The 26,012-nt window shown below is 39.0% G+C and overlaps 1 protein-coding gene across 2 annotated transcripts in view; it reads left to right on the top strand.

Moving 5' to 3' along the window:
* Window positions 1–26,012, top strand: part of CDH11 (cadherin 11) — a 109,635-nt gene that overhangs the window by 49,481 nt on the left and 34,142 nt on the right. For both annotated transcript variants that reach the window (XM_037877846.2, XM_007058623.4), the window contains exon 2: window positions 6,758–6,888. The gene's annotated coding sequence lies outside the window, so the exon portion shown is untranslated. The remainder of the gene's footprint in view (window positions 1–6,757; window positions 6,889–26,012) is intronic.

The following is a 26,012-nucleotide window of genomic DNA, read 5'->3' on the forward strand; positions in this document are numbered from 1 at the left end:
TTTACCATATTTATTTTTCTGTCTTATGTTGCACTTCTCTTACCTGATGTTAAGATTAACTTCATCATTTTATAGATGAAGTGATTTGTATGATATATATTTCTGACCTGTGTATACAATTCCTTTTTCTTTATTTTTACATTGTACTATCTCAGATGTTCTGGAAAATCTGGATTTAGATTTAGTGTATTTCAGCAGCCAGTAACAGATCCCCCACAGAGCTACAGTATGCTTTTGCTCATCATGTATATTTTTTATAGGTGAAATGTTGCATGGCATATTTTTGCTCAGTTTTAGAAGTGACTTTGAGGTTAAGGATGTGTGTTTCACTTTTTTCTACTATTATAGTGTATATATATTACCTTCAGAGTTTCCCATATTGCATTTGTGTACAGGCATTCTACATCAAATAAATTACACACACAGACACACAGATATTCCATCTCCCAGTCTTAAGTCCTTTCTATAGCGGCTGCAAGCTTAAATCATTGTTATGTTCAGAATTTATAGGTATTCTGTTAAACCATCTAAGACATTTTAAAATTGTACTTACACTGATCAGTGTGTGGAAGCCAAGTACTTTATTTTGGTTACTTTTTTAAACACGCTATCTTTAACATTCTGGGTGAGCATCTGGAAATAGTTGTTGTATTTTTACAAACTAATAGCAGCTAGACAGAATATCTGGACAAATAATTTGTTTAGGAAATGTTAACCTCTTTTGCTTTGGAATTTACTCTCATGGACTATTGTGATTTCCTTGAATGCATTCACTAACTGATTTTATGTGATCAATATTTTTTGAAACTTTTTCATCATGAATCATTTGTGCATATTAGAAATTCTCTTTCCCTGAGCGTTTTGCTAGTAAAACTTCATTAATTAAATATTTGCAGATACCAAACACAAAAGAGGTGCAACTATGGCAGAAGCATTTTTTAAAAAAATGCAAATGAATATTTCTGCATAATTTATTTTGTTTATTTACTTACTCATTTCTACTCTAAATATTCCAATATTTTGACCAGATTAATTTTAAATATAGTAAGAAACTTGTTAGCACTGTTTCATTTGGGAGACTTGGTCACAGATTGGTATCCATCAGTACCAGGAAGTTTTTTTCTGATATTTACTCTCTATTTTCCCTTTCTTAATTTAATCCTTGCCCCCTTTTAGCATCATAAATATTTTTCTCTGTCTGTCTTATAAACCCTCAGACATTTACATACTCTTATTATTTCATTAATTGCCAAGCTGTAGGTATCATCTCTTAGCAAAGCTGTAAGTACCTAGCTTTCAGAATCCTTCTGTGGAAGTCAGTCCGTCTAGCGCCTTGATTACAGTTGCTGCTCTCCTTTGAAATCCTTCCAGTTCACCAATATTTTTCTCTTCTGTTAGTAAATGTGGTATATGATAGGGATTTTCCTTGTAGCAAAAGATAGATAGGGTGCATGAATGGATACATAGATACAGTAAGGGGGAGAGGGACTCACAGAACAGAGCAAAGGAGGGTTTTTTTTAAAGACTCATATTTTGCATGCTACTTGACTGTATTGGTTTATTCATTTCTGAAAACATACCAAAGCTGTGAATATTTATTTAGTTCTGCTCCTAATAGTGTTTCTAATAGGGAATTATTTTGGTACAATGAAAGACATTTGTAAATGAAGCAGATAAACCCTTTGGCAGACAAGGAGTGTTTTGTTCAACACAAGAATTCTATTGTCCACTGCTTTAGTTGTCAAGTGCCTAGGGAACCCAGGATTTATGATGATGTTACAATGGCCCTTTCAGTGAAAAGTCTAAGAAGCTGTGAGATTCCGTTCCTCTGCTTTTCAGACTCTCTAATCTTTTTATCATGCAAGGACAATGCAGGATTCAGCTGCTTCTTGGGCCACAGGACTGTCCATTTAACATCAGGCATTGTGAAGTAATTACCATAGTGACAATGGATTTTTGCATCTGACCAGCAACACTTTCAAAATTTCTAGGGTTGTCAATTTGTATAACCCAACTGTTAAGACATGGCTTACTTTACAAAAAATAAAATAATCTTGTTAGGAGTTTTATTTAAAGTGCCACTATGTCAAATCCATTTGAAGCACAAGAACTGTTTATTGGTTGTTTATTGGAGTTTTCTTGTAATTATAATTGGACTTTGAACACAATATTCTGTAAATACAGCAGGTTTTTTTCAGTGCATTAGTAGGGCTTTTTCTTTACTTTTTTGGGGTTGTGGCTGTTGTTGTTTTTGTTTGTTTGGGGTTTTTCCTGTAAACTGCAGATATTGAATATTCTGTTGGGAAACAATGTAGCAAAAATGTTTACAATGGAAAAAATAACAAATACAAATATATAAGGATATATAGGTAATGCCTCTTGCATACATATAAAGATTACTAAACTAAGCTATGCTCTGTGCTGATGTACTAGATGGGAACTCTACAGTAGCTTTCCATCATGTTTTTCATTAAAAACATTGATCATGGCATTTCTCATTCCTTCCTTGAGGTGAAAATGCAGATTTTTTTGCTATTTGCTACACAGAATGATCAGTATTAGTAAGGAATATTGATTTGAAACCCATGTACCCTGCATAAATGCTGTGTTACTGCTAATGGAGCTCTTGTTTGACAGTTAAACTATCGTGTATATAGGAGGGTCCATTGTTTTGCGTTCATGTACATAAGGAAATTTCACTGTACAGTGGCTAGAGCTGGGAACTGGGAATAAGCATGAGGGTTTTGAATCCCAACTCTATTTACCCCACATAAAGTTAAAACTAGGTTTTAAAAATTGATGACATGCAGGTGTGCAACAGTATGTGCCGAGATTGAAACCCATACACTTCCAATTCCAAGGATACAGGTCTTCTAAAAATAAGATAACCTTACCTGGGCACTACTTTGGTCCTGTAAAGGGAGCCATGTACATTTTGAGCCATATAAGCAAATTATCAAAATGGCATAATTCAGTCCCTTTCCAATGTTATTCCTTTTCTGTGCTTCATTTTTGTGTAATTTCAAACACAAATGCAAAGACAACAAGTTTATTTGAAAAAAAAAACATGTATTTAAAGAGTGTGATATGTACTTCACAGTAAACTACATACAAAGCTTGTCTACATAATGTATTTTCATGAATCAAGCTTTTAGCATATTAGTTATTGAATGATTGCTCACTATATATCATCATCCATAGCTTACATTTGTTTTCTATCACATAATTATTTAGAGCTTTAGTGAATATTTCACAATAATTAATTAATTTAACTTATTCTGTTTGCAAAATATCCATAAGCAGATTGCGCTTTCCTAGGACTTATTCATAATTTGAATTTAGTTGGTGAACATGTTTTCCAATTTTTTAAATCTATAGATTGATCATAAATATCTGAAATTGTAAGTTGAGTTGGTTACCAAAGTTGTGATTGGCCAGATGAATTGCATGTTTTTATTTCTGTTCTCTGATGGGATTAGTGAGAAGCATTTCTGGTGTGAATATTTATGCAAGTACAAAATTTGTTATCCATGAACACGTGGATGCAACTTAAATTAGCTCTCAGTCTGTGAACATTTTTTTGCCAGTAAAATTTGATTGCTCTACTGTGGTCGGAAAGCACACATAAAAGGAGAGTGCAAACATGGCTGAAGCAAATTTATTTAAAAATCCAAATGAATATTCATAGTGTTTTTGCATATTTACCCAGCTCTGATATTTAGAAACATGTTTGTAATCATATCAACACACATTATAGAGTATTTTGTAATAATTTCCTAAAAGTTTTCATTTAATTTTTGGGTATTTGGATAAAGAAGATAGAATGCAATCTAGTCTGACTTCGTAGGAGTGTTCATTGGTAGCAGCCTAACGGCTGTTAAAGTATCTGGTGCACATCAGAAGCATGAGCCTCAGTATAGTCTCCTGTCACCGCCTAGCCATGAATCCAAATAGCTACATTCTTTTATCCATTGGTAGAAGTTAGCTCTATGAGGCCACATATCTTTTGAAAAGTATAGCATGCTTAGGGCCTGATACTATGAGCTGTTGACCATTCAGAGTTAAGGGGTCTCTGCATCTCCTGGGAAGTGTTCAACACCTTGCAAAGCTGGGCCCTTGGCAGACTTGCATGGGTTCCTTTAATAATCCAAAGGAATCCCCATGTACATGCACTATACTTGAAACACTCATTCAAGTACAATATTGGCAAAACTTTTACCAGTCGCGAATACAGTCTGGCTACTCTATGGATGGAATACAATTGCCCAGATCCTGGGATATGGTGTGTCTGGACTTTGCTGCATATTCTGGACTTAAAGCCAGAATAGCGAGGCACAAAAACTTACTTCATTACGGAGGGACCCTGCTGCCTTCTCCCCCTCCCCCCCATCTGCTTCCATACTGCTGGCACAGAAGGCTAAACTCCCTGGATCCCTGACTGCCCAATCACCACCTTGGGCCATTAGCAGCTAGTGCAATTTAGAGCAACATTTAGGCTTCTTTGAGGTATGCCAGGAGACTGGTACAGCATTTAGCCAGCCAGGTTTGGAGAGCACAGAGGCCATCTTCCTCAGCAGTGCTCATAATCCTAGGGTAAAATGCAGGCCCTGAACCAATGTATTAATTTCACCACAAATATAAAATATTCACTGGAAAAAACAACATGTGAGCAATTCATTTCATTTAGTTTTAATGCTGAGTCCTCTACACAAAATATTTAAATTGCTTTACAAAAAAGAGAAACATCTATTAATGGCTCACAATTATATTACACTTATTTTATTATTTAAATGTTTAGCAAACCGAAGTCTGTAAAGACAAGGAAAGAAAAGGTTTGAACCACAGAAGCAGAAAATTGTATTCTTGTAGAAATGGGAACTTAGTTTTCTTCTGAGTAATTCAGCTTGTTGGGGACACACAGGGTCATTCTACTCCCGGCATTATATCTGTGCTATCTCATTGATTACAGTCTGCTTGCACTGGTATAACAGTTATTATCTCACACTGAAATACTTAATAATTATTATCAACTGCATAACAGAAGCTCTGAGAATATAAGATGCAGCACCCTTTGATCATCTCTTAGTAATAGTCACTGGGTAATGGAGTAATTATCATGTGCTCATTTTCTGTAATGTGGGTAATAGGAACATGATGATGATGATGTGTAATAGGAACATGATGATGCAACCAACCTGTCTGTGTGGTTGGACATTGATACGTGTGTGGAGTCCCACTGACTTCAGTGGGATTCTGCATGGGTGTAAGGAAGCCCTGGTTGGATCCCTTTGCAGGATGGAGCCCTACTTTAGTCCTAGTTTAATATTTAATAATTGTAAAGTGCTATCATAAGGCTTTGATAATTTTAATGTAGATTTTACTGAAAGAGGTAAACAAGATATTTTTTAAAAATTCAAAACAGGTTGAGAATTTTATGCTATTTTATTGAAAACTTGAGGAAGGTACCTCTCCTATTCTCTCCTGCTCCAGGCAGATGGTAAGTAGCATACTGTAGATATCAGTCAACAGGTGTATGCACACAGCCATAAATGTCCAGAATACTGCTGAATCGGACTGTAGGTGCTGGCTGGATAAAAAGGCAGCATTCCAATTTGTTGAAAGGATTATTTTTTTATTGGTAAATGTTGGTAAACGTCAATTTCAAAGTACAAACACATAAACCAGAGAAAAAGTATTTCCTTCAATAATAATCAGAATATAAAGACAGACAAAGAAGGAAGAATGCAGCTTGAGAACTTAGATTCATTTAAGGATATTTACTTTATATATTTCGACATGCTATGTTCACAATTTGTGTTTTAAGTTATAAAACTTTTTGAATCTCAATTTCTGCTGTCATTACATAATTAAGGTCTGACCCTCCCATAATTTCCTGCAACTGTGAAAATTTAAATAAATAAAAATAGAAAAAATGCTTAAAAATAAACATCAAAATTATCTGTCAGATTTATTTTAAAATGTTGAATTCTGCCAACCCTAAGTATATAGCAGCATCAAGAAGACAACATGTAGGCTTGGAAATTTAGTAGTAACAAAATACACATTTTGCAGTGTTCACATTATAAAATAATGTGGTTTATAGCCATGAAAATAAAGTTAATTTTCTTGTTGTGTGAAGGAACCTCCCATGACCACAAACCCAAGGAAAGATTTGCTCTGTAAACCTGCCCAACAGAAGAGCAATCCCCTGCCAATTTTCAAATTCCCAATACAACTGTAACTCTTATCATGGGCATATAGTTCCACTACTCTAGAGGCAGTTTCCTCTTTTCCGTATTCTGTCATGATACTAAACTATCTGATTTGTAATATGTCTTACAGCACTTAGAAATGCTGGAAGCACGTCTTGTTGGCTGATGATACCTGACATGTGACTATAGCTGGGTTGTTGTTTTTTCCCTTACAAGTGTCTCTTGCTCTGGAGAATGTTCCCCGAGCATATTTTCTTTCATGAGATTCTATTTGTCTAGGAGGTAGAGAGAAAGATGTGAAGGGATATTGGCATGGCCTCCAGCACTTTAATTATGGGAACATTCTTCCAATAATAGGTCTATATGGGTAAAAGTTACTTGTAAATTCTATCCCCGGCCTATAGATATTCTTCTGTCTCCAAAATCCCATTGGGCTGTTGGGGTAACTTAAAAGTTAGTGTTTTTTGTTTGCTTGTTTGTTTTTCCCTTGTTATTGTGACTGTAAAGTTACTTTTGATTTCAAATGAACTTTTCATTCTTTGCAGCAAGAGCTGAGATATCGGATAAGTGGCAGCACAAAATTTAAATCTTCGTTGTCAACACAGACTCATTAAGTGGCCATTCAAATGGGCGGAATATGTTACATAAATTGGCAGCAAGTTTCCAGTGGGTAAAGGTAAGACATCTGACTTCATGACTTATAATTGACAATTTAGGTATATGTTGCTCTCTTCTTGTTGCTCCATATATACACTGTGGCATGTCAACAATTAGTAACCTCTTGTTTAAGCCAATTTGTTGCCAGATTTTCTCAGAGTTTTCATAGGGTGGGTCCACCGGTCTTCAGTGCCACTCGGAGAGCTGGTACCTTAGGACATTGAGCATCTTGCTGTGACTATCCTGTAATGCACTGTTTGACAAGCTGCACTATTCATATCATGCTCATTTACATTTATAACATCATAACTCTTCTTAAGGACGCACAAAAAGGAATTTAGCACTGATGGGGTTGAGGGGATGGTAAGCTGTAGTCAGAAATTTTCCAAAACAATGAGAGTAACCATATTACATTAATCCAAAAATGGGCTCTGTGTTGCTGTTTTTCTAAGGCTGCATGGATGAGCAGCTTTTGTATTTATTTTTCACCTGTACCATTTCATGTAATGTCACTAATCTTGAAACAGCCATTCAGATTTGTGCTGCAAAAGGTTTTGTTGTTCACTGTGAGGCTTAGCTGAAAAATGCTGCTGAAAATGTGGAGACAGGGTGATGGGGTAAACCTCAGACTCCGAAAAATGGTTCTATTATTCTTCCTCCATAATTCTATTATCAGCCTTTAACCTCTGACATTCTGTGCTTTTCTGATCTACCAATGAAACAAGAGATTCCTCCGAGGTGAGAATTCTTAGACAGAAGTATCCATATTTTTTTTAAATCAATGATAAAATCTGTAATAAATAATATAGATAGTAGTGTCATTTATAGCAGTATCAGATGTGAAATCCCTTTTGAATTGTGATGTTTTTAAAAAAGTCTACAAGACTGTGACATTAAAGCTCTGTAGCTATCTGATTCATTTATATCTTTTTATATTCAGTACACTAAAGTCCTGCTTGACAGATGCTTCATTTCTGTGGAAATGTCCTTGAATGATGATGATCTCATTTCTGGCAGCCAAATGGGCAAAATACTACAACATCCCTATGAACAGCTACATGGATGTGCATGTCCAGCATTCGCTGAGTCGTTAATGTAGACTGCAGCAATTAGTATCAAGTTGTAATAGAATGGTTTCAACCGTTAAACTGACCCCACTACACTGAATTTCCTTGAGGAAATCTATAGGCCTCTACACCTTTGTCAGGGTTCCTTCCCCACTCTGAACTCTAGGGTACAGATGTGGGGACCCGCATGAAAGCCCCTAAGCTTATTTCTACCAGCTTAGGTTAAAACCTGGTATGCTGCCACCACCAAGTGATTTAACAAAGAATCAGGGAAGAGACCACTTGGAGACATCTTCCCCCAAAATATCCCCCCAAGCCCTTAGACCCCCTTTCCTGGGGAGACTTGAGAATAAACAAGATGAGCACAAACCAGCCTTGGATTTTTAAGACCCAAAAAACCCAATCAGATTCTTAAAAAACAACTTTATTAGAAGAACAAAAAAAGATAAGAGAACAACTCTGTAAGATCAGAATGGAAGATAATCTTACAGGCAGTCAGATTCAAAACATAGACAATCCTTCTAGGCAAAACCTTAAGTTGCAAAAAGACCCAAAAACAGGAATACATATTTTCTACAGCACAGTGAATTTCACAAGCCAAAACAAAGAAAACCTAATGCATTTTCTAGCTAGATTACTTACTAACTTTACAGGAGTTGAAGGGCTTGCATCTTTGATCTGTTCCTGGCAAAGGTATCACACAGACAGACAAAAGCCTTGCCCCGCCTCCCCCCCCTCCAGATTTGAAAGTATCTTGTCCCCTCATTGGTCATTTTGGGTCAGATGCCAGCCAGGTTACCTGAGCTTCTTAACTCTTTACAGATAAAAGGACTTTGCCTCTGGCCAGGAGGGATTTTATAGCACTGTATACAGAAAGGTGGTTACCCTTCCCTTTATATTTATGACAAGCTTCAAACTAGGAAGAAGCTGTTCTATATATTTGTGTCTAACTGTGCTTCTTATTTTGTTGTTCATTAAAACTCACTTGCCAAATGTTGCCATCCAGACCCAGTCCTTGGTCAGGCAAAACTCCCAGTGAAGTTACAGTTTAGCCTGAGTAAGGGCTGCATGATTTGCATGCATGCAAAAACACCACCACTGAATAAACAAAAAACCCCACCTTGTCTTAATTACGGCCCTGAATCTGCTCCCCTTCTCATCAGTGGGAGTTAGGCAACTGATTTAATGGGAAGGGAGCTTGGGCTCTCTATGCACATCTATGCCAGTTACTGAACTTTAGTGTTCACATTACTAAGATTCTGAATAAAGCCTAATCTGCTTTCTTTTCAACTTGGCACCCCCTCTCATTTCTGGCTTCTTAGACTAGTCCAGGCCTACTCCTGCTCTTTTCATTCTTGGCTCAGTGCTACACTCACAAGCAGATTTTATTTTAATGACATTCTTGGATGGGGACAAAACGACCACCACATGTGCTTGGGAAAAGTAAAGAAGAAACATAGAACTACTAATGTGGGGCTCAGATCTAAATTAACTCAGGTTAAGCAGCATCTTACACTGAAAGCAGCCCCATTGGTTTTTAAGCAGCATCTTACACTGAAAGCAGCCCCATTGGTTTCTCTAGGTGCTTTTCCATTTCAGAGTTAGGGGAAGTTAGAGATGTAATCATTTCTGAAAGACTTCCTGCATAGTGATTTTAGGATGCTCACTGTAAGGCATTTGAATTGTCTCTCGGTAAAGGGAGATGTAAAGAGAATGAACACATACAGCTTTTGTTGATTGTCATGTAAACCTGTGTGTCCAGATGGTTCTTAAATTCTCTGTTTCATTTTGGAGGATTTTTTTCTTAAATAATTTTGCTCCTGTTGCGTCTATTCAGAAATGCAGATTTCCTGTTTCAGTATCTAAATCATCAACAGTAACCAAGGTAAAATATGCATGTACAGTTATGATTATTGAAACAAAGCAGCAAACTGGAGCTATAAACAGTGTATTCACATAATACAGCCCTGGCCCACACTGTCTGAGGACTGTCTTTCCTCTTCTGCTCTGCAAACCAGCTAGGGTGACCACCTTTTAAAAATGCAAAATCGGGACACATGTAGAAGCCTGCCCCCTCCGTAGCCCTGTCCCCTGCTCCTCCACTTCCCCCTGGGCAGACCAGAAGCTGGTAAGAGCTGCCCAGGGAGCAGCATACCCCAAACACCATACAAATTTAGCGCCCTCATGGCCAAGATGGAGTCTGCTCTACAGGCAGCTCTGGCCAAGAGAAGGCACGCGCAGGAATGCAGCAGGAAAAATTCTTTCCACCCCAGGGGCACCTGTTCCAACCCTCCCAGAGTGAACCCACACACCCACTGGAAAAGTACAATGGATATAAGAAAGGGAAATATTTATTTACAGAGGGATGGGAGGAGAAAAACAAGGGGAAATATAGGGGGAGCGGTAAAACAGGGTTGCAGCCAAACCAAGGCCCCATAGGCCCAGTGGTAGCAGAGTCTGAAAGGGCAGACACCGAGCAATGTGTCTGCACACAGAGTTCAGGAGTCCTGAGCAAGGGTCCAGTGCTGAGTCTTGGGTGCTCCTGGTCGTCTTTGGCGCCAGTAAACTTTCCCCAACAAACCCTTCCGGTGCCCTCTTCTGCTGCTCTCTGCAGAGCCACACAGAGCAACCACCTCCGTCCTTAACTAGCTAGCAGCCTCCCTCCTTATTCCCAATGCAGAGTCACAAGCCCCAGTACTCACAGTCCCATGCAGCTCTGGGCAGCAGTGATACCAATACTGGGTCCAGCTTTGGCCTGTCCTTCTCGGGCGATTCCCCCCGGCACAGTGCTCCTCCTGGCTCCTGTCCTGGGGTGTCCCCAATCGGCCACCCTGTCCTTCCCAAGCTTCAGGCCGGTTCTCTGCTGCTTCATTTTGCAAGGGCCTGCTTGCTGCAGCCCTTCTCTCTCTCCAGAGCCACCCCCCTGGAGTTTCCCTCCTTTCTCTCACTGCTCCCCCACTCCTTAGGAAAAAGATTTAAAGTGGCCATGCTCTCTAAACCCCAAAGGGTTTAAATGAACAAATTGAACAAAAATGAACTAATTAATCTTCACAACGCCATTGTGAGGTAGGGGGTCTCATTATGTTTATGCCATCATTTTATACACTATGGAATCCCACTTATCCAATCTAATATCAGGGGACAGATTAGATAATCAAAAATTCAGATAGTCCGGAGAATGGGAAAGTGTGAGGTTGCACCGCTGTCTAGTGGCCACAGGAGAGATCACCTGCTTTTGGACCTGAGTACACTGGTTGTTCAGTTAATACACAGAGCCAGATAATGGAGGGTCGGATAAATGGGATTCTACTATGTCTATATCTTGTACAAAATTCTCTGATTTCTTAGGGCAGCTTTTTGTCAGTCTTCCATCAGAAAGCTGCCCTAAAGCCATCATACGTGACACTGGAGTATTTTTCCAGTATAGTGGACTCCTCTGCCTGTATTGAGAAACTGGAGGCTCTTCTGTGCCACCTTCGTTAATAGCCATGCACGTATCTTGTGGTTATGTAGATTTGTGTGTAATTTAGATGCATCTTCCAGAGTCCTGACTAGTTGCCATTGGTGTCGCTAGGGTTTGGTCTATTGGCTATAGATTTTCCTGTTCATTTTTGCATGTCATTAATTGGAATTATGCACTCACATTTCAAGGGGAGAGGGCAGTGGACACACTTGGAATGTTCCTTTCCTTTTGAAGGGAATATTAAATTAGTTTGAGAATCATTTCCTGAAATTAAAGGCCCTAATGTGTGCTCACTGAATTCACTGGGATTCTTTCACGCCCCAAATGGAGAATATTGGTAAAACCAATAGTATCTCTCAAACTGATAGAAAAAAATTCAGTACCCCCACTATATTTACGAATTCACTGTTATAATATAAAGCAGGCAGGTCACATATACATCTTTTAGTGCTCATATGTATTGTAAACCATAGACTGTGACAGGAAAAAAACAGAGGGTCCCAAACATATGATATTGGCAGGAAATAGTTTCACATCTTTTTTTGTAGAAATACCACAGGGAAAAAAGGCCAGATTTCAGATATTTAAAATGTTCACCTGCTCATAAGTGTTAGCAAATTTGAATGTGGCCTAATATATCCATACATAATGCACTGTGCCTTCCACAATCTGCTTCACATTACACACAAGAACATCCCATGTTTACACTTCTGTTTTTTAATATAACAGTCATTTACACAGTTTTCATAAACCTTTGTTTATGAATTCTCATCAGTCAGTTAAAACAGCCTTTCCACAGTCACATTAAGGGAGTCTACTTCAATATTCTGGGCTGCCATGTTTGGATCATTTAAGTAAGAGTCTACAGAACCCTGTAACACAAAGGCAAAGATATATCCATTAATATGTGTCCAGCACATATTTGGACACACACCTTCCAGATGTAGTCTTCTATATTCAGTATATAAAGAAAAATCTCAATTACATAAACAAACACTTGTCATTTAGGCAGAATTAGGTGACTTCAGTTGTATATTAAGGTATGATCCAACAAAATACTGAAGGAGATTAGTAACTTTAGTCATGCAAATAATCCAGTTGACTTCATTGGAACTGCTTTCCTGCTTCTTAGCATATGCGCAACATGCCTCAGGTGGCATGTGATCAGCATTCATCACCGAATTTCATCCGCTGGGCTCAGTACTGACTGGGAGTGCGATATGAATGCTGAATCATGCCCCCTTCCCCCCCCCCCCCCCGTTAGTTCAACACATATGTAAAAACCTTGCTGGAGCAAGGCCTATTGGCCAGAGTTTCAAAAGTATAAATTAGTTTAGGCCAATTCCGGTGTGCATGCACAGTTTGACAAGTTGGGGTCTAAATGTGCAAACACTGACACCAGGCGTTGCTTGGGCTAAAGTAACGTCTTTGGAAATACAGCTAAAAGGGATGTGGAACAATTTATTCATCTTATTCAAAGCATTACGAAAGAAAATATCTTTAGCATAATTTTTCTATGTGTAGCCAAACCACGAAAAACATGGTGAGAAGAAAATATGTTCACATTACACTGTTTCTCACAATCATGTTAACTCCTATTAGAGCTGGGTGAGATTTTTCTGTGAATGTTATTTCTGTTAAATTGATATTTTCCATAGTGAAATGTTGATTCTTCCCCCCACACACACACACGTTTTTAGATTTTCTATTGAAAAAATTAAATCAAAATATTTAATTTCAGGCCAGGTTGACCAGAAACTAAATATTTTGTTTCAAGTAATTTCAAAACTGATCTCTACAGCTGCCTGAGAAGCCACAGTGTCTTCTGTGAGTTATAGTTTTGCATGTGTCATGTTCCCATTCTCTTCTGGGCTGGGATCCCTGACTGGACATCAGCTCCAATTATGCACTGCAAGCATAGGACTACCATGATGCGTTGCGGTGGCTGAGTCAAAGAGGGAACCCACAATGCGTCACAGGAGATGAAGTCCAGGTAAGGAGCCTGACCCCTCAGGGAGAATGGGGACATGGGGCTGCTAAACTACACTGCCCATCAGGCTGCACAGCAGCATATCCAAGTCAAAATATTTGTTTTTCAGACAAAAAGAAAAATGAAAACTCTTTTGGAGGCATTTATTTTATTTTTTGACAAAAAAAATCAAAATGTGTACAAAAAGCAAACACTTTTTATTTAAAAAAAAAAACCAAAAACCCTTGTTTAAACAGAAGTCAAATTTTCTGTCAAAAATGTTTCTATGGAAAATTTTCAACCAAGCCTACTTATTTCATTACATAGCTTACTGGAAAAAGCTAGCTTCAGCCTTAACTATTGGCAAACTAATGTCTCCATAATGGTCCCTTTCAGATTTCCGCAACGGATAGTTTCAAAGAAATAAATGATGTCATTATATAGTGAAACACATGCATGATATACTGATACTATTAATATTACCCAAGACTAGATAATAAAGAAATACTGCTCCAAGCCATCCATGAACTAGAAAAATATGATCAAAGAAAAATGAAATGAAAGCTATGTATCTTGCACCATGTCCTAAAGGGAGGAAGTCGTGATCTAAGAGACTGCTGGAAGTGATTTCTAAATCATAGAGCAGCCCCTACTTATCACCAAGATTGCCCTTAGTCCCCAAAAGCTCAGTCCTAGGGACTCTCAGCAGAAATATGTCCCATCCAATCATAACTGTTGTGATAGGGCATAGAGAGGGATGATTTCTCAGAGTCTGCCATGTCCTCAGCAATTTAGGGCTTCATAGATAATAAACTATACCTTGAATTGCTCCTAGAAACTAATTTGCTGCCTCAAGCATGGAGCTTTGCTGCATATTAGAAAGAACACTACACACTGTACAGCATGTACATTTAATTCACTTGAGACATTTACCAAGACCAATTACTGCCTTGTTAGTCATAGTTAAAGAACAACTTCTTTAAAATATATTCAGAAATCTTTCAGAAATACACACTAACGGCCCTTACAAACCTAGTGATTTTTTCAGTTTTACTAATTTGTAAATCACACAGATCAGGGATTGGTAAAATATAATAGAATGCATTTCTGAAATAGGATTTTCCCACTTGATTCTTGACAACCTGCATTTGCAACCATTCAGCTATTTTATTTTGAAATGGCTTTTCAATTATATTCTAGTGCTGTAGGGAAAAGGTTTTTGACAAAGGCATGACATAAACCATTTATACTGCAGCTCCATCATCGTTCCCATAGCTAAACTAGACTGGACAGTTCATTAAAAAGAAAAATTAATAGCACAAGAGTTGCAGGGAAACAATAACAGATGATGACTGGCCTGTGGCAGCCCACTGAATTCGTGTAGTGGGATAAAAATGATTCCCCTAGCTCATAAATGAGGGTTTGTTCCAAGGTTTTAGGCAAAGCCTGTCCGTCTAGTCCTTTGCAAGAAAAAGCTGTATGTCTGAGATACCTGAAAGGTCCATAAAAGTAGTATTTTGGAACTTCTACAAAAGTATGTAGCTTTTATCCTAATAAAAACTACATATTTCATTAAACTTTGAAAACACAAGAATAAACATAATGTATGTCAGAAGAGAATATATTAACCAAGAAGAGCTAAACTGTTAATTGGATGACCCTCCCCCCGAACACCCAGAGCAAGTGGGAAGGGAATAGGCACAGTCATGGCTCCATCCCGTCACTCATTGACCAGTGCAGTAGAGCTATATATATACCTTTACTATAATTATGATCAATTATGATCTATTAATGGTTCAAGTTGTTTTGGGTTATAGAGAAACAAACATAGATATACTGCCAGCTAATAAAAAAGTTACTCTTCTCTCTGAGTTCTGCCTACTGTAGTTACAAGTGTCACCTCAGATACTAGAACTGAATTAACTTGGGGGTGGGGGAACTCTATATTTGTCAGTTTGTTAATGTTGTGCAAGTAATCTCATTTGGGGCACACTGTTCTTTTGTTGATTTCCGCGTTCAGGGGTTAGATGCTAACTGCAAATCTTGGTACTTTCTTGTTTTATTTAAATTTTCACAGGGACTATTGCTCCCTTCTCCACTACCTAAAAACACAGGAGAGAAAAACACTATTCCAGGAAACTGCCTTTTTTTGGTGAATCACAATGCACAAATTATTCCAAGGATAGCATAACCGAGTCTTTGTTAGGCTCTGTCACTGCACAGCCAATAGCCCAGCAGTTAGTGCTGCTCTGCTGCATTCCTGCAGCATAAACAAAACAATACAGTATTCAAGGGGCCTGCAATGGACTTTACTTTAGCTGCTGAGTCCCTCCCTTATTCAATTATATCCCTATAGCAAGTTATATTTATTTAAAAGATGGGTTCCTGTTTAACAAATGTAGAAGAAATACAAAAATATTTTAATAGAAAAACTTATCTGTAGTGAATAGAACAATTAATAATTTCTTTTAACACTGTATTAAAAAAATGTAGAAAATGCCCACTGCTGTTAGGATATCTTCATATGTGGCTCTTTGGTGGCCCAGTTCTTACTCAGGTTAAACTTTCATTTAAATGTTGAGGGGCTGCAGAACTGGGCCCTAAGAAAGATTCTTTACCGCAGAATTTGCATGTACCATTGTCATGAACCTGCAGTGTGGGTCATTTTACTAACAGTTACTTCATTAAAATATTTCAATGTATTGCTTTGGGGGGAAATAAAGTCACTGAGGAGACAGACTCTGATAAACTTACTCATGAGGAGTAGAATTGTACTCCAGGAGGAGTGCCATTGAAGACAGTGGGTTTCAGAATCTGGGTTAATGAGAAAACATCAAAAGCAATAAATATAAGATATCATATTGTTCGCTTTATTTGATTCTTCACATTCACTTATTGCGTTCAAGTACAGAATCTGCTTTCTCTAAAGTACATGACATTGTGGACAGTCTACAGCAATGTCATTTGTTCTGATGACGTAGAATTACTATTGTATCTCTAAGATATAAAACTGTGAGCTGTGAAATTTTAACAAGATTGCATAATCTTCTGGTGGAAAAACAATTTTTACACTATTTAATTAATCCCTGCTTAACGGGTGGGCATTCAGTGAACACTTACTTGTGCATCCTCATTGTTCCAACATCATACATTTGAGTCAATTTGTCTTACATGATGAAAACAATATCTTGATCTACTTATCTGTAGATAAAGAAGGTTGTATGAGATGCATATACATATGTGTATATTAAGTCTTTCTAAAATATAGATAGTAGTGATGCTGCCGCCATGTTGGTCCCAGGCTATTAAAAAGATAATATGGGTGAGGAATTTTATTTTTTTTTTGGACCAACTTCTGGTGGTGAAAGAGACAAGGTTTTGAGCTTACACAGAGCTCTTCTTCAGGTCTGGGGAAAGTACAAGGGTTTCATAGCTGAATACAACTTGGAACAGATAAAGAGTTAACACATGTTGCAAGAGATCATTCCAGGTGAAGTCTGAAGTTATATAGCTGTATAAATCTGTATATTTTAGATAGAAAAGGTAGATGAGATAATATCTTTTATCTTGTGATACAAGATACAGGCTTTTGAGCTACACAGAACTCCTACCTGAAGAAGAAGTTATGCCTCGTATATCTAATATATACATATATAGATTAGGAAATGTGAATGTATAAATATAAATGAATATCTTACCTACATAGAAACTACGGGATAACATTCTTGCTTGTTTTAAAATATACTTTTCTCCTCTTTGGGCTAATTCTGAGCTCACTTATCCATGTTTAATTCAGGGTGAAAAGCTTATCACCACCACTTTGCAAAGGAAAATCCCTGGGATAGAAAAACTGCCTCAATAACTCCATGTGAAGTTTCCGAGGCAGTGCCACTCCAAAAGATTTTGCTGTCGAGCAATAAATGTGGCCAACTAGTCACACAGATTCTCCTATGGTCTTAGAAAAATCCTCAGATCCAGCCTTTCATACTGCCTACACCAGTGATGGGCAACCTGCTGCCCGTCAGGGAAATCCGCTGGTGGGCCACAAGACAGTGTTTACATTGACCGTTCACAGGCATGGCCACCCGCAGCTCCCATTGGCCGGGAATGGGGAACCATGGCCACTGGAAGCTGCGGGTGGCCGTGCCTGTGGACGGTCAATGTAAAGACTGTCTCGTGGTCCGCCAGTGGATTACCCTGACAGGCTGCAGGTTGCCTACCACTGGCCTACACTATATCCCTTCTGTAGTAATTTGATTCCCAGCAGCACAGTGATTGCACAAAGAAGAGTCTGTAGGGTTGGTAGAAGGAGGTTGTGATCTTAAGCACCTCTGTGTTCACACCCCATGTACTACTGCAATGATATTTGTGCAAAATATGCCTTGAAGATATCATTTGAAAACAAATAGTACATTAATCATTAATATTATTATAAAATGCATGTGTTAATCCTTATTTGTAAAGTTATAAATTCTCTCTGTATGATGCTCTTAGAACACGTTTAAGAAGACAGCCTAGCCAAGGTAAAAGTGATAAACAGGTCTGTCCTAGATAAAGGGATTTGGGTTTACCTCAGTTTACATATTAGCCATAAACAACGTTTTCAAACAAACCAGTGGTGCTTGTCTTGAGCCAGAACTCAAGAGACGAGAAGTAATTTGGCTTCTGCATGCCAGAGAGAGACAGGCGAGTGAATCCCCAGGAGTCCTTCCTAATTTCAAGGATTCCTTGGGAATTCTTTGGGAATATATGGAACAGAGAGAGACTCCTCTTTATCTTTTACGATGATGAAAAGGGAAACATGCTCCTCATACTTCCATGGAAGGTCCTGACTGAGACACAGTCAGCCATACTGGACAAAGAATAATTGGTGAGAGAAGCCATCTTAACCAAAGACTGTACCTTGCCAGATTAAGTTTTAGACTTTTAGATCTGCGTTTTCACTTTTATTTCCTTGTAACCATCTCTACTCTTAGAGTTGGCATCACTTAAGCTGTTGTTAATAAACATGTTTTATGTTTAATCTAAACCAAGCCAGTCCTGTGTTTGAATTGAAGTAAGTGTTGACTCCAGTTAATGTGGCAAGCTGTTGGGTGTTGGCGCTTTAAAGGCACAAGCGGACCTTATTATTTCTCTGAGTGGTCCAGGAGAGAGCTGGACACTTTAGGGCAGACTGTTTTGAGGAAATTCAGTACTGGAGTATGTTGGGGTCATGTGGCTAGTCGTAACCAAGGCTGGTGGAGACCAGAATGTGGCTGTGGTGTAACAAGCAGGCTGCTGGAGTCAGAGCATTGAACCATGTCCGTTTATCACACAGACACTGAGTGCATGCTTGTATCCTGTCTGGAAGCTACAGCAGCAGAATATTTTCAAGGTACCCAGGGTTATAGGACAAGCATAACACAACCTCTAGCTGGTCTGGTCTCAAACCTGGAATGACATAAAGTGGTGTGATGTACCATTCAGCTGTTAGATTGGTTTTGTGCTTCTTCATCACAAGCATCCTTCTTTTGATGACAGTAGGCTGACATATTCTGGAAGACAATCTACCTACTGTCATTTCAGAACCAAAAGTATTCCACTGATAAGGTAGTCTTATTTGCTTTTACCCAACCCTGGCAGTGTAAAGGGGCTTTGGTGAAATGAGATTCTGGTCCGGGTTGACAACACAATGATACAGGGATGATTCTGCACCATAGGAGATTTATCCTTGAATTCAGTGAGATCGGGACCAAAGCTAAAATATTTTGTCCAAAAATATTACCTCCTTAAGGTGTCAAACTTTAGTTGACTTAGAGCTTCAGGAATTACTCTAAATAATGATGGTCTCTTTAAAGAACTAGTAATATTGGATGGACTTTTGTTGCAAATTCTTCTGCATAGTTTCTGATCTTGCCCCTCTGGTGTGAGATATCACCTTGGTAAACTTTTATACAAGAGGAATTTGAGCTTGAAGATATTTAAATGTTACTCATATAGTCACAGTGAATTTCTAGAATACTTGCATTGTCCTGACTGTAGCCAACCAAAAACCCAAATAGGTCTGATCTGGACTAGATTTCCATCAAAGAAGAGATATTTAATCATCTGTAATTGTGTCCCCTTTGTGATAGTTAGATGATAGTGTCCCCTTTGTACAGTTGGAAAATACTATATTATATATTAAATAGGATTAGCTCAGACTAGAATCAGTGAAAAAACATACCTAATTATTTTTCCTTTTTTGGAAGTGTGTGATTCATATGAAAAGTACTAATTTTATGTACAGGTTGATGGGCCCAAGTGGTTGGGTGGTCAGTCTGTCTTGTGATATTGACATGTGTATCACCTAACTGAATTTTTTGGCAGCACTCCAGGATACAAGAGTGGGACCCACGTTTCATTTCTGCCTGCCTACGATCCAAAGGGCTGGGAACACTGAAAAGGCAGTGGGTTGAGTCCTTCTGGTCAGTGTCAGAGCAGGACAGGCACTCTCTGAAGGGAGCCATATCAGGATTTCTCAGCCGGAGCAAACGTTGCTAAAATGTAGACCTTTAAGGATTGAGGAAGTGAAGAGTGATAGTGGAGACTACATTGAACAAGCCAGGTTAAAAGAACTATATCAATACACATCGAAATGTTGCCAGACTGACAGTCTTAAGTCAAAATGGTTTGGTGGAATGTAGCTGTTTTCTATTGAAGTTGCAAGCCATTCTACTTTAGCTTGCCGTTGGGTACTACAACAATTGGTGGCTTCCTTCATCTTAGATATTGTCATTGAGTTAGCACAATATTTCACCGTATGGGTGCTATTCTGCAAGTCCCCAAACTACTGCCATCTACAGCCAGTCTTATCTCTGTGAAAAATTAACTATTGATTCGCACATGTTCAGAAAGTTCTAAGGACAGTCCTTATGTCTTTTAGTACAGAAACTTACACTCCAGTTGACAAATTAAGTAAAAATCAAAATAAACCCTAACTTCTTGCATTGACCTGCTGAAAGCTGTCTGGGGAATCTTTCATATATTTAAGCTTTTACATCATGTCTGCCATGTGATTATGTACTTCTAAATGTATCCAAATCCTCCCTCCCAAAGCTCCTTCTTTTACACAGACTTTTCAGTTTTCCTCTGTATCTCAGTGGGTAGAGTTGACCATCTATATTATACATTGTATACTCTTTAAGGCCTGAGACACCTTTTTGAACAAACCTAATTTATGGTCTTCACTAACTTACAAGCAGGACCTTATATTTGGCAATTCTGTAGTACTTTTTCTCCTCAGCTGAGGAGAAACAAATTTCACAGGTACCCTTGTGAGGTAAGTTAAAACAGTTGTCCAGCTACTAAAAGAAGATAAACTGAGACATAAAGAAACTAAGTGATTTGAAAAAGGCCATCCAGCAAGTCAATGGCAAAGCCACCATTACAACTCAGGAATTCCTAAATCCATGCTTATTCCATTTCATGCACTTCTGAAATGACTCTTCACATACTCCTCTGTTCTGACATTATATTTCTTTAGAACATATTGTATAAAATCACTATTCATAATTTGAAATCAAAGTTTGGGTTCCAGTACTCTTTCAGTGAAAGTTGAGAAAAGATGCAGGTCCTTTCATTAGAATTTTAGCTCTCACCTTTGTCCTTCCTGCAAACATGTCTGAGAATCACAAGGACTCTTAATAATTCACTGAAATTTCAGAAAGTGGCATATTTATTCTGAATAAAGTCACTTTTTCTGGAATTGAGTGTTCACACAGTGGCATTATTCTCCCCAAATTATGCTAGAATGGCTATTCTGGACAATTTCCCCCCTGGAGACAAGGTGAAAGGGTAAACAACAGTAAATGCAAGTAAAATGCTGAGTTTGTGCTATCTCTTGGTCTTTGATGGGAAGGCATTTGTATTGTATTAGATTGTGTATTGTATTAGATTCACCACTGAGTTATGCTTCCACCATAGTAACCCAAGAGCCCTGTCAGCAGAAAGATTCCTGGAGGGATTGTGGTGGGGCGGCAAGGTGCCCATGGCTTCTACTCTACCAAGGGTCTTATAGCTGACCCACAGTGGGTGGCACTAATTGGGGAATGGCAGGCTGTGCACTCATTCAGCACATCCCTAGCTATTCTCTACCTGCTATAGTCTGAATGGACTCCCCACAGCAATGTTAAAATTGCCCTCTAATGGCAGAATCTCTCAGACAGAGTAGTGCTACAAACAGCACATCTGCTGGGTCAGTTTAAATTAGCACTTCATGAACTAGTGGAGGTACCTCAAAACTATTAATTTCATTAGGTTGAAATAAGGAAAGGAGTTTGCCCAAAGTGCATACAGAATCATAGAAACATAGGACTGGAAGGGACCTTGACAGGTCACCCAGTCCAGTGCCCTGCACTGAGGAAGGACTGTCTAGACCATCCAACAGGTGTTTGTGTAACCTGTTTGTAAACACCTCCAATAGCAGAGCTTCCACAACCTCCCTAGGTAATTTGTTCCAGTGCTAAACTACCCTGACCGATAGGAAGTTTTTTCTAAGGTCCATCCTAAACCTCCCTTGCTGCAATTTAAGCCCATTACTTCTGTAGAATCATAGAAAACTTCTATAGAATCATATAATGTGTGTGTTTTGACGGGTCTGCTTGTAATATTTAGCTTTTGAAGACATTTGGAATTATCCTTCATCTAGCCTTCGATTCTGACTTTCTGTCTCAATGTTTTATTTGGCATAAATCAAATTAGCTAGCAAGAAAAAATGGGGGGTAATTTTGCCTTTAGTTGGTATAAGCACTTAGTAAAGAAATACTCAGACTTAAAACATGAGCACAACATATAATTGGAAGTAACTTGACTTTAGTTGTTGGTTATTTTCCCCACTGGGCATCATCTATTATCACTTACTTATATAATAGCAAACCATACTGAAACTAGAGTGAACCTAGGCTATGGTTATATTGGATTTTGAGCACATAGTAAATGATGAGACTTCCACTTTACTCTGAGATGCACAAGTACACAATTATTATTTAAAATAAACTCTTCCAAGAGTGTAGTCATTATTCCAAATGACTCTATCAATCACTGAGTTCTTTAATAAGACTACCTTTCTTATGCTAGTTGTTTTCCTGCAGAGTTTATGCTTAAAAACAGACAGTCTGTGTCACATTTATCTTAAGCAGATCTCCCTAGGGCAGCAAGTAAATGTAAAACTCTGTTTACAACCATTTTTCATTTCCCAAGCCTTTTAATATCAGTCTCTCAGGCCTATTGCTATGTCATTCACTTCGTAATGTACTAAGTTGTCTTGTCTCTTTCACTGCTTGTATTGGGTACAGTGCTTGGCAATTTCACTCTCCTTGAATGACTACAAATTAAACTAAATTCAGAGGAAAATAATTTCCTTCTGTGCTGATTTCAGAGGTAGATACTGAAAAGAAATATCACATCCTGTTAGTCAGGATGCTTACTTTTTCTCCTCCTTCCTACTGAATGATTTTTATTTCCAAAGAGCCACTGGTATACATTTTAGTCTATGGTTTCCTGATACTGAATCTCAAAACTGCCAAAGGGAAAAATGGCTGCATTTCAAAAGTAATTTTTAGGAAAACCTCAGGATTATTAGGTTTAAACATCTCAGTAATTCAATACAGTGCTGTAAAACATAATTTAAAAACACAGAGCGTGAAGTTTCCTTGCATAAATCTATACAGAATAATATTCTATGAAACTGCAAAGACTTATGTATATTATTATTTATTTGTATTACCATAAGCACCTAGGATCTCTACTCAAGAAACAGGAACCTATTGAGCTAGGTGTGGTACAAATACAGAACACAGTGAGTAGTCTCACTGAGGACAATGAGACTATTCACAGTGCATAAATCTTTGCAACATTGGACTCCCAATATTGGAATTAAGACAATAATCATTTATGGTCTAATTCCGCAAGCATTGAAGTAAATGGGAGTTTTGCCACTGCTTCAGTTGGAGCGGGCTGAAGTCCTCAGACATTTTTATCTCCCAGTTACTAATAAATGTGAAATATTGAAGGTTTTGGACTAAACACTCTTAGGGTATGTCTGCACTATAGGTGGAAGGTATGAGTTCCAGCACAAGTAGTGATACCTGTGCTAGCTCTGATTAAGGCAGTGCGTTAAAAATCGACGGGTAGCCATAAGGGGCAGGAAAGGGCAGCTTCCCAAATACTATCCTATCTGAGACCATAGGTACATGCTCATGCACTGCATGGTTGTGAGGTTTTCTAAAGTAACAAGGATTCATAAGTGGGTCTGACAGTGCAACTGTGTTTTAGAAAAGAGAGAATACATTTAAATGTGCCATTATGCTATGCTACTTGAATCCGTATATTTTACTTTGCCTAATAAAAATTCCCAGCACAAGATCAGATTTACTGAGAATTATAGAATCATAAAATATCAGGGTTGGGAGGGACCTCAGGAGGTCATCTAGTCCAACCCCCTGCTCAAAGCAGGACCAATCCCCAAATAAATCATCCCAGCTAGGGCTTTGTCAAGCCTGACCCTGAAAACCTCCAAGGAAGGAGATTCCACCACCTCCCTAGGTAACACATTCCAGTGCTTCACCACCCTCCTAGTGAAAAAGCTTTTCCTAATATACAACCTAAACCTCCCCCATTGCAACTTGAGACCATTATTCCTTGTTCTGTCGTCTGCTACCACTGAGAACAGTCTAGATCCATCCTCTTTGGAACCCCCTTTCAGGTAGTTGAAAGCAGCTCTCAAATCCCCCCTCATTGTTCTCTTCTGAAGACTAAACAATCCCAGTTCCCTCAGTCTCTCCTCATAAGTCATGTGTTCCAGTCCCCTAATCATTTTTGTTGCCCTCTGCTGGACGCTTTCCAATTTTTCCACATCCTTCTTATTGTGTGGGGACCAAAACTGGACACAGTACTCAAGATGACGCCTCACCAATGTTGAATAGAGGGGAACGATCATGTCCCTCAATCTGCTGGCAATGCCCCTACTTATACAGACCAAAATGCTGTTAGCCTTCTTGGCAACAAGGGCACACTGTTGACTCATCCAGCTTCTCGTCCACTGTAACCCCTAGGTCCTTTTCTGCAGAATTGCTGCCTAGCCATTCGGTCCCTAGTCTTTAGTGGTGCATGGGATTCTTCTGTCCTAAGTGCAGGACTCTGCACTTGTCCTTGTTGAACCTCATCAGATTTCTTTTGGCCCAATCCTCTAATTTGTCTAGGGCCCTCTGTATCCTATCCCTACCCTCCAGCATATCTACCACTCTTCCCAGTTTAGTGTTATCTGCAAACTTGCTGAGGGTGCAGTCCACGCCATCCTCCAGATCAATAATGAAGATATTGAACAAAACCGGCCCCAGGACCGACCCTTGGAGCATTCTGCTTGATACCGGTTGCCAACTAGACATGGAACCATTGATCACTACCCGTTGAGCCTGATGATCTAACCAATTTTCTATCCACCTTATAGTCCCTTCAGCCAGCCCATACGTCTTTAACTTGTTGGCAAGAATACTGTGGGAGACCATATCAAAAGCTTTGCTAAAGTCAAGAAATAACATGTCCACTGCTTTCCCCTCATGCACAGAGCCAGTTATCTCATCACAGAAGGCAATTAGATTAGTCAGGCATGACTTGCCCTTGGTGAATCCATGCTGACTGTTCCTGATCACTTTACTCTCCTCTAAGTGCTTCAGAATTGATTCCTTGAGGACCTGCTCCAAGATTTTTCCAGGGACTGAGGTGAGGCTGACTGGCCTGTAGTTCTCCGGATCATCCGCCTTCCCTTTTTTAAAGATGGGCACTACATTAGCTTTTTTCCAGTCGTCCAGGACTTCCCCGGATCGCCATGAGTTTTCAAAGATAATGGCCAATGGCTCTGCAATCACATCCGCCAATTCCTTTAGCACTCTCGGATGCAGCGCATCCGGCCCCATGGACTTGTGCTCGTTCAGCTTTTCTAAATAGTCCCGAACCACGTCTTTCTCCACAGAGGCCTGGTCACCTCCTCCCCATGCTGTGCTGCCCAGTGCAGTAGTCCGGGAGCTGACCTTGTTCATGAAGACAGAGGCAAAAAAAGCATAGAGTACATTAGCTTTTTCCACATCTTCTGTCACTAGATTGCCTCCCTCATTCAGTAAGGGGCCCACAGTTTCCTTGACTTTCTTCTTGTTGCTAACATACCTGAAGAAACCCTTCTTGTTACTTTTAACATCTCTTGCTAGCTGCAACTCCAAGTGTGAGTTGGCCTTCCTGATTTCACTCCTGCATGCCTAAGCAATATTTTTATACTCCTTCCTTGTCATTTGTCCAATCTTCCACTTCTTGTAAGCTTCTTTTTTGTGTTTAAGATCAGCAAGGATTTCACTGTTAAGCCAAGCTGATCACCTGCCATATTTACTATTCTTTCTACACATCAGGATGGTTTGTTCCTGTAACCTCAATAAGGATTCTTTAAAATACAGCCAGCTCTCCTGGACTCCTTTCCCCCTCATGTTATTCTCCCAGGGGATCCTGCCCATCAGTTTCCTGAGGGAGTCAAAGTCTGCTTTTCTGAAGTTCAGGGTCTGTATTCTGCTGCTCTCCTTTCTTCCTTGTGTCAGGATCCTGAACTTGACCATCTCATGGTCACTGCCTCCCAGGTTCCC

The sequence above is a fragment of the Chelonia mydas genome, chromosome 12 (assembly GCF_015237465.2).
Source record: "Chelonia mydas isolate rCheMyd1 chromosome 12, rCheMyd1.pri.v2, whole genome shotgun sequence".
Classification (NCBI taxonomy): domain Eukaryota; kingdom Metazoa; phylum Chordata; order Testudines; family Cheloniidae; genus Chelonia; species Chelonia mydas.